The sequence below is a fragment of the Spermophilus citellus genome (genome assembly GCF_964194105.1).
Source record: "Spermophilus citellus genome assembly, chromosome: 10".
NCBI lineage: Eukaryota > Metazoa > Chordata > Mammalia > Rodentia > Sciuridae > Spermophilus > Spermophilus citellus.
In genome coordinates this window covers 91545487-91564448 of record NC_138197.1, presented here as the reverse complement: position 1 = coordinate 91564448, position 18962 = coordinate 91545487, and the positions used below count along the sequence as shown (strand labels likewise).

The 18962-nt window shown below is 37.9% G+C and overlaps 1 long non-coding RNA gene across 1 annotated transcript; it reads left to right on the top strand.

Annotated features, from left to right (window-relative positions):
* Window positions 1–1778: 1778 nt before the first annotated feature.
* On the top strand, window positions 1779–17937 carry LOC308657959. The gene is made up of 3 exons (XR_014024111.1): window positions 1779–1913; window positions 17355–17384; window positions 17803–17937. It is a non-coding gene; the product is annotated as an uncharacterized lncRNA (long non-coding RNA).
* The last annotated feature ends 1025 nt before the right edge of the window (window positions 17938–18962 follow it).

Genomic DNA, 18962 nt, shown 5'->3' with positions numbered 1-18962 from the left:
TTTATTGAAGCTATCTATTTCATCTTGAGAATGCCTGTGTTCAGTACATATTCCTAGATAAATGCCACTGAATGACCTGAATTGATTAGGCCTCTGGGCACCAGTTTTCAAGGCACAATGTGTATTTCCCAAACTATATTTATAAAATCAAGTCTCAAAAGTACCTCATTCTCATATGTTTTGAGCAAACACACAATATTGAAGAATTGTTGCAAGTGGAAACCTTCCATGTTTGGTACTTTTGAAAGAACTATAAATATAAGCAATCCAATTTAGCAATGATAAATGCTGCCTTCCAAATTCCAATCATATCTGTCCTTAGTTATAGCAATTTCCAATAAAAAAAAAACCTTTGGTGATACTCAGACACATATCATTTTTAAGACCTACAAATAAAGACCTGGACTAAGGCCAGTCATTTGAATTGTGAGGATATCCATTCCAAGAATATCTTTTATAGTTATCACTGCTCAGTTGTCACCATGATCTATTAGACCACCCCAGCTTCCTTACCACTGTAAAAAAAAACTTTTTATTTTCCATTATTTATCTTATTCTTCTTGTATGTGTTCTGCCTCTCTGTAAGGTATTATTCAACTTGTTCTTGTAGATAAATCCACAGCAACCTTGGTATCAAAATATCAAAATGACCATTTTGGTTTTCCTACTATCATTTCCTTTAAATAAGAAGTAAGTCTTTCAAAAGTTTGAAACTGAAATAAGAAGGAACTCTTTCAAAGTTCCTTTAAAATCTGTGAAATAAATCGAACGCGACAGGAACTTTTCATACAAGTTAAGGACCACTTTTCATTTTAGGACTCAATCTCAATTTGCTGTTATTTTTTTTTCCATTCTAAAATGACACTGGCTACTTAGACATCATAAATTTAATAACGGCTTTTTTAAAAAAAAGATACACCACTCTATTAAAGCACACAATATTGTTTGAACACACTGAGGACAGCATACATTTAGCCATAAAAATATACATCATTCACTTTTTGTGTATCTTGGTAGGTTAGACACAGAGATGAACTGCCCAGATATAGAGAGGACAGTCAGCAGACATCCTTCAGCCAAGAGTTCCTTTAGAATCTGCCCCAGCTGCAGAGAGTCACTCAGACTGAATTGATACCCCTCTTAGGCCAGCCATATTTAGGCTGAGCAGGATGAGAGTATTAAGGACCAGCAACTTTGTCTAGACACACTACACTCTGACTGGCTCAGTGGACTGTGGCTTTGTTGAGCCTACATTACAGTTCTCCCTCAGCTCAATTGCTTCTTTTCCTTTCCTTTCACAGGCATTAAACCCTAGTTAAACACTTGGTACCCCAAATTCGAGCTTGGCATCTTGTTCCACAGAGCCCCACCTGCAATTTATGATCAGAATGGATCCTTCTTCATAGTCCGACTCCAAAGTTCTTCCAAACTGCCTTTTTCATCTGAAACTATTTATAGCATCAAAGTAGCAATGCTTATCTTTCTAATCCATGCCCCTAATCTTATACACTTTAGCAATATTTAGATTGACAGTATAATTTGTATCTTACTCATAACTGTAGGTGATGTATTAGGTAGAATGTTAGAATTCTTTTGGTAACAGGTAGCAGAAACCCAACTCTAAGCAAAGACATGATCTCGTTGACTCAGAGAACAAAGAAGGTGAGACTCTGAGGAAGTAGGAAATGCAAGAATACAGCTGAGACTAAAGAAACGAAGTTCTCCCTCACTCCTCACTGCTGACTAGCTTTCTTCACCTATAGGGTGGTCTGCCCATGCTGTATACCTGCTATCACTGATGGATCAGCTTACAGATTCAGCCATAACAAAGAGATCCACTTGCTGCTGCATATTCTATGCTCAAAAATCCCACTGATGGCCTTTTGCAAACACCATGGTGGCCCTCTTTCCAGGTGAGAAAAGGAAATCCTGAAATGTGAGACGTGAATAGTCTTGCGGACATTATGCTAAGAGAAATAAGCCACCCATAGAAGGACAAACACTATAGAACAGCACTTACCAGAGATATCCAAAATAGACTCACAGAGAGAAAAACAGAATGGTGATGATTAGGGGTTGGAGGGTAGGAAAAAGCAGCATTTCTCATGACTAGGTATAAAATTTCAGTTTGCAAGAAAATAAATTCTAGGGATTTGCTACAAAAAAACTATGCCTATAGATAAATATATTGCATTATACACCTTAAAATCTATTAAGAGAGTAGATTTCATGTTAAGTGCTTTTATAACAACAAAACAAAAATTTTAAAATAAGTGTAAGACATACTAAAACATAAATTGTGTGAAAGAATGAGAACCAATTCAACTCCCTATAGATTATTTAGTAATAGCAAAAGGAAATATAATACAGTGCAGAAAACTTTGAAGTGAAAAAGTTAACATCACTAATAATCAGACAAAGTAGCATTCTGTGCCTTGTGATAGGAAGCACTGGGCAGAATGCAAGATCACTCATGCAGTACTCTTGTAAAAACTGCATTACTTAAATCTAATCACAAGAAAACATCACGAAAACTACAACTTAAAGTCATTCTTCAAAACAACTGCTCCATACACTTCAGAACTGTCAGCCATAAAAAAAAAAAGTAAAAACAGAAGAGTTCCATATTAAAAGAAATCGAAGAGATCTGACAGCTAATTGCTATGCATAAACCTGGATTGGGACACAGACTAACTTGGAAAAAAAGGCTATAAAAATCATTTTAAGGACAATTGGAAAAATTTGAATATGAATTAGATAAAACAATATATTAAATATACTGAAGTTTTGGTCATTTCTCTCTATATATCATTGGCTTTTGCTGTGCATAAAACAGGGTGTAAAACTGAATGGCTTAAAGCCACAAACAATATTCTTTCTCATAGTTCTGTAGGTTGGCTAGTAATTCTTCTAGTCTAGGGTGGTCCAGCTGAGGCTGTATTATCTATATAGCCTCATTCCAGTGTCACTTTGACTAATGTTAATGAAGATGGTGACTTCATGGCTCTCATCCTCCAAGGCTCACCCAGCTTGTTCACATGACACCAGAAACGTTTTCAGTGTCAGAAAAAAAGGGCAAATCAAATAGCATAAGCATTTTTCAAGACTCTGCTTGCATCAGCGTTTAGTATTCTATATCCACAGCAAGTCACATGACTAAGTCCGATTCAATGGATGAAGAAATAAACTCCCTCTTGATGGAAGGAGTATCAAAATCATTTTACAAAAGGACATGTATGCAGGGCTGGGGATGTGGCTCAAGCGACAGCGTGCTCACCTGGCATGCGTGCGGCCTGGGTTCGATCCTCAGCACCACATACAAACAAAGATGTTGTGTCTGCTGAGAACTAAAAAATAAATATTAAAAAAATTCTCTCTCTCTCTCTAAAAAAAAAGGACATGTACATAGGAACGGGAGGAATATTTGGCCATTTTGTTATCCATTATGCTATGATTAAGAATGTCCTTGTTCTTAGAAAATATACACTAAAGTATTTAAAGACAAAGGTGAACTTATAACTATAGATCAGGAAAACTAATTTGTGTGTATGAGTGTGTGTGTCTGTGTATGTATGGGTGTGCAAAGAAAGAGGGAGAGGAAGCAAATGTAGCAAAATTAAAATTGTTAAATCTACAAGAATGATACAAAGGGTAATCAGGGTTTTTTAAATTATTATTCTTGGAACACCTTCAGCTTACAATTTTATCATAATATAAAGCTTTTAAAAACCCTACTGAAGTATAGGATCATTTTAGTTTGGCAGGGTTATGGGGTTATGTGGTAACTCAGGAGCACCTATAGGAACAAAGTAGGTGGGTTAAGATGGCTGGGGAGAGGCAGGTTCTTGAAGATTATTATAAGGGTGCCCTATATTCTGAGTTTGGGGCACTTTTCTACTTAGTCAAACTCATATTTGCATCTTTTTCCTTATATGAATTATGTATCACCAGAAATTGTGCCAATTGTCCCTCACATCCACTGAAGGCTGGAGTCAGAGAGCTAGTGAGCATCTGAATAATAATCCCTCATGCCCATTACCAGGGCACACCGACCTCTCTTGGCCACTGTCATACCATTTCCACTGCACCTTATTCTTCCCAATTATGGCACCAGATGATTATTGTAAATGGCATAGGGGTACCTAAGCCTGTATTTCTAATTATTATTATTTGAAGGCATTATTTAATTATTTAATGAGTATTCTAAATAATGAAAGTAGTTAAGATAACTTATTTTGGAATGAATGATTTTTAGCTCACTAGTCAAAACTTTAAACTTAGAAATAAAAATTCTAAATGCAATATAATAATAAGAGATGATATTCCGATATAATGTCAGTGTGTATCTGGAGTTGACTACTAATCTCATCTCACTAAGGCAGCAGAGCCTTCAGGACAATTTGTCGTGATACATTAAAGAGATCTGCCACCAAATATTTGAAAAATGTTGGGCAAAACCAACTTTAAACAGGTTCTGGGAACAGGCAAATTTACACTGTGCATCTTTAAGAAGCAGCTATCCTCTTTGACAAGAAGTAATTATATTTAACAATGGAACCATTTCCTTGTGAGGCAGCTTTGTGAGACTGGGATTATGGGTACCGATGAAAACTTTAACCAAGAGCAGCCACAGTATTAGCTCAGGTTTGGTTCTACTCCATGTTACTCTTCATCTCCTGTATTTATAACCTTCTTTGACCCATTCCCACCATATACTCTTGTCTGTGCTTATCTCTCCTGGATACCAGTTAGTGTTGGATTGGTTATACACTTGAATCTAAACAGGAAATTTACCTTAACAGATGTTTACACCAACCACATCTCTCTATGCTGGAGAGTCAGCATAATGCTATACACTAGGGTCAGGCAGACTTGACTGTAAGCCTGGCTCTACCGCTTTCCAACTGTGTAACCCATATTTAAGATGCAAAATAAAAATACATACTTTATAGGGTTCCTAGGAGACAATACTTGTAAAAGTTTTAATATTATTTCTGGCATTTAATAAGTGTTCAATAAATATTAGCTCTCAGGAAGTAGTCTCAACGTTTATCTCTGTAATCACACAAAGGTCAGTATGTTACTCAACTTCAGTTGAACCAGATATTTTTATCCAGTTTGCTACTTTATACAAGAACAAAATACAAAACAACTGTCAATATGGATGTCTATGTATAACAAGGACATCTCCTCTAATTGTGCCTCTCGTAGAAAACAATTATGTGCCCTGACCCTACCCAGTGGTAGAGATAAGATAGATCCTTCCCAGTGCCTTAATCTAGTAAGTGTCCAGGGCTGTTTGGGGGCTTAAAAATGTTACTAGGTTTTGTGGGAAAGCATTCTCATAGGGCAGGTGTATGGTGGGCACGCAATAACTCAAGACTTACATGGGACATCATTCCTACTCATTTGATGATGCCACTATAGGACGATTGAAGTCTCACATATTCAACTAAAAACTTGGATTCGTCATCAGAAATGGGTAGGTGGTTGTATGACTCACAATTTGATAGGAAAAAGTTCTTAGTCTCTCTGATACCCTCTTCTGGAAAGCTTTCCCAAAACAATGGACTTGTGTCATTTCTCTGGTCTCACTCGGCTCCAGAGCATAAGGGACATTCCTCTCATTGATCTTTTTCTTGGACCACTAACTTGGCAACTTCTGGACAGTGAAACAAAGATGGAAACACCCCCAGAAATGGGATCTGGACCTCTGAACACAATCTCACCCCAGATTCCACCCTTCTCTCTTTTGGTCCATCAATCTCCCATAATGTAAGACTGTCTTAGAGACCTGCTAATCCAAAAGGATGCTATACAAATCAGAAAAGGCCCTTTTCTCATGACATTTTTTGCCATGTATCATACAATCATCCAAATAATGTTTTAAATGTAAGCCACACTAGAAACCAGGCCCAGAGTCCTGTCCTCTCATCTTTAAGCTCTTAGACCAACAAAACTGATCCCAGTCTTTTCTGTAAGATGTTGGATAAAGCATTTTTTTCTAAAGATGCTTCACTAAGTCCCCAAACTTTCCTTTGAAAGCAATCTATCTTTAGTGTTTTATAGGTGAAAGGGGGTACTGGGAGAAAATAAATCACAAGTTAATTTATATAGAATAATTCTATAGGACTCTGAAAAGGCCTATAAACATGGCGAAAACCTGCCACCACTGTTAAGATGGAGGAGGTTCTGTTGACCTCCCCCGCTTCAGGGAGAAATAATAATTTCTTGGCAGGGAACCCAACATGGTGGCGGGCGGGGAGGCAGTGCTTTCAGTACCTCCTCAATAACAGGGTCAGAGAGTCACATTAATACGTTCAGATTCTACCTGCTGAGAAACTTCTAGCAAAATTCCGCTGAAATGAGACCTGCTGGTGAATTTGTAGGATTATTGGAGGTGACAGTTTGCCCCAGACAAGTGAATCTCTGCCACATGGCGCGGAGGTCCAGACCCGCCACCTGCCGCTGCTGTGCAGCGACCATCCTCCAAGGCGGTTCAACAGGTGCGGAGCAGGGACCCTATGAAGAGGTCTCTAACCAAGCCTTCATGAAATAGCGAACCCGGAACCGAAACCAACCGAGACTGGGTCAGACCAGAGACAGGCCAGACTCACCCCTCCCTTCGGACACTCCAGCAAGGAGCCTGGGGCCTGCCATAGCAGAGAGGTGACGTCACCAGAATTCGGCCGTCAGGATTCCTTCCCAGCAGAGTCGGCTTTAGCAGGTGTGTGTCTCCCACCCCCACCAGATACATACAGCCGGGAAAACTTGACCCAGAGCTCCGTGGGCATGACTGTGGGGGCCAAGGGAAACGGAGGAGACCCCCGATCCCCAACTCTCCCTACTGCCAGTGGCTTGGATGTGTCTGTAGGGGCCGAGGGAAGCAGAGGGGATTCTCGATCCCCAACTCCCCTTACCACCAGCAGCGATACCCAAGGTCTTAGCCGCCAGTTCCGCGGGCGTGCCCACCAAAGGGGTCCGAAAAAATTAAACTGTCGGTTCCCAGATCACTGCTCCATAGCACTGGGACTTGGATGAATGACAGAGAAAGTGCTCCATCGTTCAGGAAATAGGGCACGCAGTGGGGCTGCAAGTGTAACCAGATCCTTGGAGAGCGCCTCTGGTGAGGGGCGGTGGGGGGGGCTGGCTGGCAGGAGGAAGGGGGGGGAGGGGCCGGTGAAGAGAAACGGCTCTGTACTAACAGGATTGAGAGAATCCCAGGAGCCGCCTTACAGGGATTGCTGCTGGCACATAGAGGGCAGAAGCTCGGCTCGGAGGGCATAGCTCCACCTACTGGAAGAGAAAAAAAAATGGATCTCTAAGACTTCATTTTTTTTAAATTTCTATTTTATTAGTTTTTTTCTCCCCTTTTCCTTCCTTCTTTCTTTCCCTTTTCAAGTTTTATTATTCTTTCCATTCTCCTCTATTCTATCTATCTCTCTCTCACTCTTTCTTTTTAAGAGCACCTTCCTTCCCCTTCCCCCCAACTTTCATCCCAATTACGTGTAATTGTCTAAATGCAAATAGGTGATTGTTTTGAGGCTGTCTATAGGGCTCCTAAATACCTAGCTATTGCCAAATACCCTGATCCAATCACCTGTTAATATCCCCCTTCAGTAGAGCAATCTTCCAAAGTAGCCAAGACATACTAACCTTCATACCATTATAGCACCTAACCTAAACATAAAGTCCTAAGACCAAACAACAAATCACTATATGCATACAGAATCCATAAGCCTTTTATGAATTGAATGAATCAGCTCTAAAGCACAATAAAGCCCAACATTTCTAGGCATAGTCTCCCACCACAAAGGAGAGACCACAGAGATATACAAAATCAAAACAAATTTATAGAAGAAAACAGAAACACAGCAGTTAAACAGAGTTGGAAAGTAACGTGAGCACCATGAAAAAAAAGGGAAAAAAGGATTACAAACAATGCAGGACAACTTAAATTTACAGGAGAACCTAGAGGCATCAGAAAAATGGACAGAGAAAGAACTCAAGGCATACCTGACTCAGATGGAATGGAATCTTAGAGAAGTCATTAGACAGCAAGTCGAAACAATGAAAGAAAACTTTGAAAATGAATTGCATAAGCAAATTCAAATTGCAAAGGATGAACTCTACCAGGAGATAGAGATTTTTAAAAAAATCAAACAGTAATCCTAGAAATGCAGGAAACCATAAACCAAATTAAAAACTAAAACAAGAATATTACAAATAGACTAGATCAAATAGAAGTCAGAACATCAGATAATGAAGACAAAGTTTATCAACTCGAAAAGAATATAGTCAATGCAGAAAGGAGGTTAAAAAATCATGAGCAATCCTTACAAGAGATATGGGATGTCATAAAAAAACCAAACTTGAGAGTCATTGGGATAGAAGAAGGAATAGAGGTTCAAACCAAAGGAATGAACAATCTGTTGAATGAAATAATCTTAGAAATCTTTCCAGATATGAACGATGGAATGGATTGCCAAATCCTGGAAGCCTACCGGACCCCAAACATACAAAACTGTAATAGACCTACTCCGAGACACATAATTATGAAGATATTCAACATACAGAACAAGGAGAGAATATTAAAAGCTATCAGAGAAAGGAGGCAGATTACATTCAGGAGTAAACCAATTAGATTAACAGCTGATTTTTCATCACAGACGTTGAAAGCGAGAAGATCCTGGAACAACGTATTTCAAACGCTGAAAAATAATGGATTCCAACCAAAAATACTGTATCCAGCAAAATTAAGCTTCAGATTTGACAATGAAATTAAAATATTTCATGATAAACAAAAGTTAAAAGAATTCGCAGCCAGAAAACCAGCACTGCAAGGCATTTTGAGCAAAACACTACAAGAAGAGGAATTGAAAAACAGCACCCCAAACTAACAGTGGGAGGTAACTCAGTAAAGGGGGGGGGGAATAACCAAAGAGGAAAAACTAGCCAAATTAAAATAAATAAATAAATAAATAAGCATGACTGGAAGTACAAACCATATATCAATATTAACCCTAAACATTAATGGCTTAAATTCACCAATCAAGAGACATAGGCTAGTAACCTGGATTAAAAAAACAGATCCAACAATATGCTGCCTTCAGGAGACTCATATGATAGGAAAAGACATACATAGGCTGAAGGTGAAAGGTTGGGAAAAATCATACCACTCACATGGTCCTCGGAAGCAAGCAGGAGTGGCCATACTCATATCAAATAAAATCAACTTCAAACCTAAGTTAATCAAAAGGGATAAAGAAGGACACTATATACTGTTAAAAGGAACCATTCACCAACAAGACATAACAATTATCAATATGTACGCACCAAACAATGGTGCCGCAACGTTCATAAAACAAACTCTCCTCAAGTTCAAGAGTCAAATAGACCACGACACAATAATTATGGGTGACTTCAACACAACGCTCTCTCCATTGGAAAGATCCTCCAGACAAAAGCTGAATAAAGAAACTATAGAACTCAATAACACAATCAATAACCTAGACTTAACCGACATATATAGAAATATCAACCATCATCAAGTGGATACACGTTCTTCTCAGCAGCACATGGATCCTACTCAAAGATAGACCATATATTATGCCATAGGGCAACTCTTAGTAAATATAAAGGTGTGGAGATAATACCTTGCATCTTATCTGATCATAATGGAATGAAACTGGAAATCAATGATAAAAGAAGGAAGGAAAAATCCTGCATCACCTGGAAAATGAACAATATGTTACTGAATGATCAATGGGTTACAGAAGACATAAAGGAGGAAATAAAAAAATTCTTAGAGATAAATGAAAACACAGACACAACATATCAGAATCTATAGGACACAATGAAAGCAGTTCTAAGAGCGAAATTCATTGCCTGGAGTTCATTCCTCAAAAAAAGAAAAAACCAACAAATAAATGAGCTCACACTTCATCTCAAAACCCTAGAAAAGGAAGAGCAAAACAACAGAAAATGTAGTAGAAGGTAAGAAATAATTAAAATCAGAGCAGAAATCAACGAAATTGAAACCAAAAAAAAAAAAACATTGAAAAAATTGATAAAACTAAAAGTTGGTTCTTCGAGAAAATAAATAGGATCAACAGACCCTTAGCCATGCTAACGAAGAGAAGAAGAAAGAGAACTCAAATTACTAACATACGGGATGAAAAAGGCAATATCACAACAGACACTACAGAAATACAGAAGATAATTAGAAACCCTATATTCCAGTAAAATAGAAGATAGTGAAGGCATCAATAAATTTCTTAAGTCATATGATTTGCCCAGATTGAGTCAGGAAGATACTCACAATTTAAACAGACCAATAACAAAGGAGGAAATAGAAGAAGCCATCAAAAGACTACCAACCAAGAAATGCCCTGGACCGGATGGGTATACAGCAGAGTTTTACAAAACCTTCAAAGAAGAATTAATACCAATACTTTTCAAGTTATTTCAAGAAATAGAAAAAGAAGGAGCTCTTCCAAATTCATTCTATGAGGCCAACATCACCCTGATCCCGAAACCAGACAAAGACACTTCAAAGAAAGAAAACTACAGACCAATATCTCTAATGAACTTAGATGCAAAAATCCTCAATAAAATCCTGGTGAATTGAATACAAAAGCATATCAAAAAAATTGTGCACCATGATCAAGTAGGATTCATCCCTGGGATGCAAGGCTGGTTCAATATATGGAAATCTATAAATGTTATTCACCACATCAACAGACTTAACGATAAGAATCACATGATCATCTCCATAGATGCAGAAAAAGCATTTGACAAAGTACAGCATCCCTTTATGTTCAAAACACTAGAAAAACTAGGGATAACAGGAGCTTACCTCAACATTGTAAAAGCTATATATGCTAAGCCTCAGGCTAGCATTATTCTAAATGGAGAAAAACTGAAGGCATTCCCTCTAAAATCTGGAACAAGACAGGGATGCCCTCTCTCACCACTTCTATTCAATTTAGTTCTCGAAATACTAGCCAGAGCAATTAGACAGACAAAAGAAATTAAAGACATAAAAATAGGAAAAGAAGAACTTAAATTATCACTATTTGCGGATGATATGATTTTATACCTAGAAGACCCAAAAGGGTCTACAAAGAAACTACTAGAGCTAATAAATCAATTCAGCAAAGTGGCAGGATATAAAATCAACACGCATAAATCAAAGGCATTCCTGTATATCAGCGACAAATCTTCTGAAATTGAAATGAGGACAACCACCCCATTCACAATATCCTCAAAAAAATAAAATATTTGGGGATCAACCTAACAAAAGAGGTGAAAGATTTATACAATGAAAACTACAGAACCCTAAAGAGAAAAATAGAAGAAGATCTTAGAAGATGGAAAAATATACCCTGTTCATGGATAGGCAGAACTAACATCATCAAAATGGCGATATTACCCAAAGTTCTCTATAGGTTTAATGCAATGCTAATCAAAATCCCAATGGCATTTCTTGTAGAAATAGATAAAGCAATCATGAAATTCATATGGAAAAATAAAAGACCTAGAATAGCAAAAGCAATTCTAAGCAGGAAGTGTGAATCATGAGGTATAGCAATACCAGATTTCAAACTGTACTACAGAGCAATAGTAACAAAAACAGCATGGTACTGGTACCAAAACAGGCGGGTGAACCAATGGTACAGAATAGAGGACACAGAGACCAATCCACAAAATTACAACTTTATTATATTTGATAAAGGGGCTAAAAGCATTCAATGGAGGAAGGATAGCATCTTCAACAAATAGTGCTGGGAAAACTAGAAATCCATATGCAACAAAATGAAACTGAATCCCTTTCTCTCGCCATGCACAAAAGTTAACTCAAAATGGATCAAAGAGCTTGATATCAAATTAGAGACTCTCCGTCTGATAGAAGAAAAAGTTGGCTCCGATCTACATATTGTGGGGTCGGGCTCCAAATTCCTTAATAGGACACCCATAGCACAAGAGTTAATAACAGTAATCAACTAATGGGACTTACTTAAACTAAAAAGTTTTTTCTTAGCAAGAGAAACAATAAGAGAGGTAAATAGGGAGCCTACATCATGGGAAAAAATTTTTACTCCTCACACTTCATATAGAGCCCTAATATCCAGAGTATACAAAGAACTCAAAAAATTAGATAATAAGATACAAATAACCCAATCAACAAATGGGCCAAGGACCTGAACAGACCCTTCTCAGAGGAGGACATACAATCAATCAGCAAGTACATAAATAAATGCTCGCCATCTCTAGCAGTCAGAGAAATGCAAATCAAAACCACCCTAAGATACCATCTCACTCCAGTAAAATTGGCAGCCTTTATGAAGTTAAACAACAACAAGTGCTATTGAGGATGTGGAGAAAAGTGTACACTTGTACATTGCTGGTGGGACTGCAAATTGGTACGGCCAATTTGGAAAGCAGTTTGGAGATTCCTGGGAAAGCTGGGAATGGAACCACCATTTGACCCAGCTATTGCCCTTCTCGGACTATTCCCTGAAGATCTTAAAAGAGCGTACTATAGGGATATTGCCACATCGATGTTCATAGCAGCACAATTCACAATAGCTAGACTGTGGAACCAACCTAGATGCCCTTCAATAGATGAATGGATTAAAAAAATGTGGCATTTATACACAATGGAGTATTATGCAGCACTAAAAAATGACAAAATCATGGAATTTGCAGGGAAATGGATGGCATTAGGGCAGATTATGCTAAGTGAAGCAAGCCAATCCCTAAAAAACAAATGCCAAATGTCTTCTTTGATATAAGGAGATCAACTAAGAACAGAGCAGGGAGGAAGAGCATGAGGAAAAGATTAACATTAAACAGAGACGAGAGGTGGGAGGGAAAGGGAGAGAGAAGGGAAATTGCATGGAAATGGAAGGAGACCCTCATTGTTATACAAAATTACATATAAGAGGTTGTGAGGGGAAAGGGGAAAAAAACAAGGGAGAGAATTGAATTACAGCAGATGGGGTAGAGAGAGAAGATGGGAGGGGAGGGAGGGGGGATAGTAGGGGATAGGAAAGGTAGCAGAATACAGCAGTCACTAATATGGCAGTATGTAAAAACGTGGATGTGTAACCGATGTGATTCTGCAATCTGTATTTGGGGTAAAAATGGGAGTCCATAACCCACTTGAATCAAATGTATGAAAGATGATATGTCAAGAGCTTTGTAATGTTTTGAACAACCAATAAAAAAAATAATTTCTTGGCTCAGTGTTATCTGGAAGATTCTTTCTCCTTATCCTGAGACTTTCATAATGAATTAAGTTCCTGGATATCTACATAGTTCCCCGTCTCCCATTATCAAAAATTATTCCTTTGCCATATCTTACTTGTGCTATTTATACATTTGTGAGGGAAATTATAAAAACAGGTTTATGTATATGATATACATATCTTTACATTTCACATTTATGCTTTAGATATATATCTTAAAGGATTCACACATAAAATATCCACTATATTTTAGCAGAATTGGTGATTCTCATAGTGGTCTCCAAATCAGTGGTATCAAATAGCATCTGAAAACTTGCCAATTCTTGGTCTATCCCAGACATACTGAATCAGAAACTTTGGGGGTATGCCCAAGCAATTCCTGCTTCAACAACCACTCCAGGTGACTCTGACATTTGCTTAAGTTTGAATTACTGTTCTAGATTCTAGACCAATGAGAGCCATATCAGGATTAAAGACAATTTTCCACTCCACCAAAAGGTGAAACTTAATGATAGTCAGCTGTTCCCACATTAGTTAACCATAGAGATGGAGTACATTGGCTAACTCTCTAACTTCTCCATATGTGGATAGATTGCTTCTTGAGGCCTCAACACTGGTTTTCTGGTTTTCACTCAAGGTCAAGAACTTTCTCCTAAAAACCAGTTGACAGTACCATCAATCCATTCTTTATTGCTCTTGTCACTAAAGTTGCACCTTGATTTTCATATTCTATTATCTTCTTTTAGTATTCATGACTTTAAGAGCTCCAGTTCCTGACAAGAACCAGTATTATAACCCACCATGGGATATAATGCCTTAAATACTGTATACCTGCTTGAACTGGACTTCAGTCTGCCAGATTACTCAATGTCCTGGTTAACTAGCTTCTACCCACTTCTTTCATGCCATTCCATGTTTAGTCATTTCTCTCCATTCTACCCAGAAGAAGTCACCACATACAGTAAACCTGGAAACACACCTGCTTTTTCTGATACCCTCAAAACTGGTCCCCAAATCTAAATGATTCTACTAAAACAATAGTCATCAATCACCATTGTTATGGACTGAACTGTGTCCCTTACCCCAAAATTCATAAACTGTGACTGTTTGGAGACAGGCCTTATGAGAGGTAATTAAGGTTAAATGAAGTTTTAAGGGTAGGGACCTAAACTGATAGGTCTGGAATACTTATAAGAAGAGGATGAAACACCAGAGATCTCTTTCTGTCCATGCTGAAACAAAGGAAAGGCCATGTACAAACCATCTACAAACCAGGAAAAGAAACTTCAAGAGAAATCTTGGTCTTGAACTTTTAGACTCTAGAACTGTGAGAAAATAATTTAGTATTATATTTAGAAAATTATTGTATTAAGTCACCCAGGTGTTTTATTACGGCAGCTTGAGCAGACTAATCTAACCATTGTGAGCTAGACTCATCTGGTAGAGGATTTTTTTTAAAAATATATATATACCCCATAGAGAATGATTTGACGTATATGAGGTGTGGCCTTGAATTAACTTTTTTTCAGAAGCCTCTAGGATTATTCTCTATGAGACAAGGTTGAGAATAAATTCTATTACTTGGTTCATAGAATTTAATCCCTGGGTCTAACTTCTAAAAAGTCTATTCTGACAAAACTTGAGAGAATCTCTTTAAATTTAGACAAATATATTTTCCTATTTCAAGGAATCCCCAAATAGATGAGGAAGATATGACTATAGCTTGCCAGCTTGAGCAACAGAATGTAAACTGAGCTTGAAATTAAAATAACTTTAGAATAAATCAGTTCAAGATTTTTTATGAAATAATTTACTAAATATCTCTTAGTTTTCTATTGAAAGCAAATTTCTAAGAAAGAAGGAAAATTATTAAAGAAACTCTTACTGATCCTATAAGAAAGACAGGAGTCCTAATCTAACAGGTATAACATTTGAGACACACCTAAATTTGGACTAAATTAGAAGAAGTTGCCAGCATACACTATATAATGCAGCTTCTTAAGAGAATAGTTTTGGATGGCTGGAAATAAGTGAAAATTCTTCTGGAAAAAAAATCCCACTAATATTTCCAAATTGGAAGGTAGATTGGGCAGGGTTCCATTGCCGAAAACAAGATCTATCCTAGTTAACGAAAGCTAATGCAGGAAATTAAGGGCTTACAAAAGTGTTGGAAGATCAGGAAAAGCAGAACTAAACCTGAACAGATCCTAAAGTCACACTTCCTCGGCTATGATCAGGAAAACTGCTTCTCCAAGAACCTGCTGAAATACAGAGCCAAATTAGGAAGTGTTAGCAGATGACCTGAGAAACATATAACCTCAGAAAGTGAATGGATGCCCCACCTGGGTAAGAACAACCCATGTGACTCACTGTTTAATCAATGTATCATAAAAATGCTTTTGGTTGGTATAACCTCAATCATGTCCGGAACTCTTTCTCTGGCTGCAAAGAGGCCACAACATATGATTTTTTTCATTTTTCGGTCTTTAATTCTAGGAAAAATTTGAAATGATGGTTTATAAAGCCACTATCTGTCCAGCATCCATATGCAGCTATTTTCCAGACTTCTATTTCCAAACAATAATGTATCCCCCTATAAGCATAGCTGTAGACTGGCAGTTATAAGAGATATTCAAGAGAATTGCTGCTGTTCCAGCCAGACTCCTTCTGTTTCCCCCATAACACTTAGATCAATTTTGCCAGCCAACACAGGATTAGCCTCCTTTTCCTAAGATGACCAGTTTACAGTCTCATATTAAATTTTTTATCCCCTGGAGAATATAATCTCTTCTTAGATACTTAGACCTCTAAACCAGCAGAGCCTAAAATTTCAGCAACAGGAAGTTAAGTTTTATAAAGTAGGTCATTTGGTATAATAATAAGAGACGCCATTCCCAAGTCTCTCCCTTCATTTTCAGGCTCCATGAATTCCACCTATGGGAGAAATATGTTGATCAGTGAATCAGAGTAAACACCACATCTGTAAGACAGCACCCCAATCTCACAAGGTGTTGCTTCTTATATGGTGCCATAACTGAATCTTCAATAGGCCATTCTATCATTGTGCATGGGCAATTGCTTCTGGATGAATATTACCGGTGAATCCCATAAGTACCAACCTAATGCCTCATTTCTTTGGCTATAAAATTAGTTCTTTGGTCAGAAAAAGTATTGTGTGGGATACTGTGAATAAACTATTTAGTTAGTCCTCAGATGTCTGCTGACAAAAGCATTGTAAACTGAGTAGGCAAATCCAAATCTAGATTAAATAATCCATTTCTACAGAGGAAAATAACTGCTTTCTTCATTACGGCAGAAACTTCATAAAATCTATCTATAATAAAAACTAATAACAACTACAAAATGTGACAACCAGCCTGAAAAAAAAAAACTTTATTTACCCCTAAGCTACCTGTGCATTATTCTGCTTCTGGAAGGCACTTAATTAATATATAATCATATCAACTATAGTGGAGGAAAATTCATTGAGCTGACATAGAACCTCTACCTGTGCTTTACTGCCATCTTGTTCATTAGCCTATAGTGCAAACACTGGAGTAGATGGAGAAGGATTTCTCTTTCACAACTCCTAGTGACTATAATGTTCACTTGATTTTGAGAACCCCCATCTCACAGAAGTCATAGAGAATATATGACTTGGGGCTGGGGTTGTAGCTCAGTGGTAGAGCACTTGCCTAGCACTGAGTTCAATTTTCAGCACCACATAAAAAATAAATAAATAAAGGTATTGTGTTCATCTACAACTTAAAAAAAAAAGAAAAAGAATATATGACTCGGCCTCTGGGCCCACCCAGGGGTCTATGTACCTCTTTCTCAAACCTTCCTTCAATCTCATATTTTCTAAACCATTAACTATTTGCTGTTGCCTGTGAAATATATATTCAGAACTATCTTTCATTCTAAGCAAAATAGGCCATTAGACATATTGCTGTATGTTCTGACCATTGGGAGGATCTTCCTTCTCCCCTCTTAATAACACCCTTGAGCCAAGCTGACATGCTGCAGCAGTCAGTCTACCTCCAGCTCACACCACCTGTCATGAGGATCCATCTATAAAAGACTTTTTTTTTTCTTTTTCAGATTATATAGAATTACCCAACTGACTGGGAGGTGAGTTGATGGAAGAATGACATGCATAAAAACTTGAGTGAAGCTCACAGCACATTTTATACTTCCATGTGAGGATGGACTGCTGATGGAAAAGCCCTAATCTATAACTCCATGAATCAGACATGACCTAGTTTATGAGAAAGAGCTGTATTGCATTCTAGGGTTAGATATTGTTGTAGTTTGGATTTTTAAGTGTTACCCAAGGAGCTCATGTGTTAGATAATGTAGAAATGTCCAAGGTAAAAACATTGGATTATGAGAGCTATAACATCAGTGGATTAATCCACTTGATGAATTAATAATTTTAATGGACTACTGCGTGCTAACTTTAAGCAGGTGGGGCATAGCTGGAGGAAGTAGGTCATTTGGAGTGTGCCCATAGGCACTAAATCTCATTCCTTCTCTCTCTGTTTCCCAGCTGCCATGAGCTGAGAAGGTTTCCTCTGTCATTCCTTTCTACCATGATGTTCTGCCCCATCTATGACCCAGAGCAGTGGGGTCACTGACCATGAATGGACTTAAGAAAGGATGAATCCAAAATAAACTTTTCCTCCTCTAAGGTGTTCTTATCATGTATTTTGGTTGCAGGAGCATATGTGGATTCTCCTAGTTAATGATGCTCAGGAATTAGAAAAATACTTTGTGTGTGTGCGTGCGCGCGTGTGTGTGTGTGTGTGTGTGTGTGTGAGAAATACTCTGAGGTGGACATGAGCTAAAACTGTATTTATCACTAAAACACTTCAGCCCCCACATTGATGAGTAGACCATGGTGGCAGTTGGGTCCCCATGAGTAAGTGTTATCTCAGAACTAGTGTCTATAATTGCTGAAAGTTCTGACTATCTTCCTTTATTTCACATAGCACTGCCTTCTCATAAGTAGTGGAAGACTTGCAGCATGTTCTTGAGATGTTTGGGTAGATTCTTTCAAACATTGGGAGAGCAAACAATGATTCCCTTTAACTCAAGAGGCTCTGATCTTTGTACTGACTTAGGTCTGGTAATTGGTGGGGAAGCCATGATTAGCTATCTCAGGTCAGGCATCTATTCATAGACCCCCAGGTTTTAGTGGGCTGCCCACCTATTTCATTCCAAAGGCCTCCAAATCAATAAGCCACCACTAAACATCTCTGCCATCAAACCAACTGTTGTCCTTTTTCCTAATGAGGTAACTACACTCAACCTTTCTGGTGTAATTAGTACCATACTTGGCCTTTTGTACATAAAATTCTATCATTTCCACTGAAGTTGTGATTCTGTTTGAATAACAGCATGTTCTGTGTTCATTTCAGCCTACAGAGGACAGTCATGGCTTATCAAAAAAGTACCCAAATCAATGTGTTTATCAATGATTTAAGTACTATTGTGAGATGCAGTTATTGGGCAGGTGAACCAAACACACATGCCAAATCCTTTCTAAAGTTTTTAATTCCTGAAGTTTTGCATTTCTTCTAAGGAGTTTCTGGCATCCCAATTTCATTTAGTTTAAGCTGCCATTAAGTCCAAGATTCAGTCAGCCATCAAACCAAACAGAAATACTCTCAAATTCTCAAGCTACACACTGAACTCCAAATTCTCTGG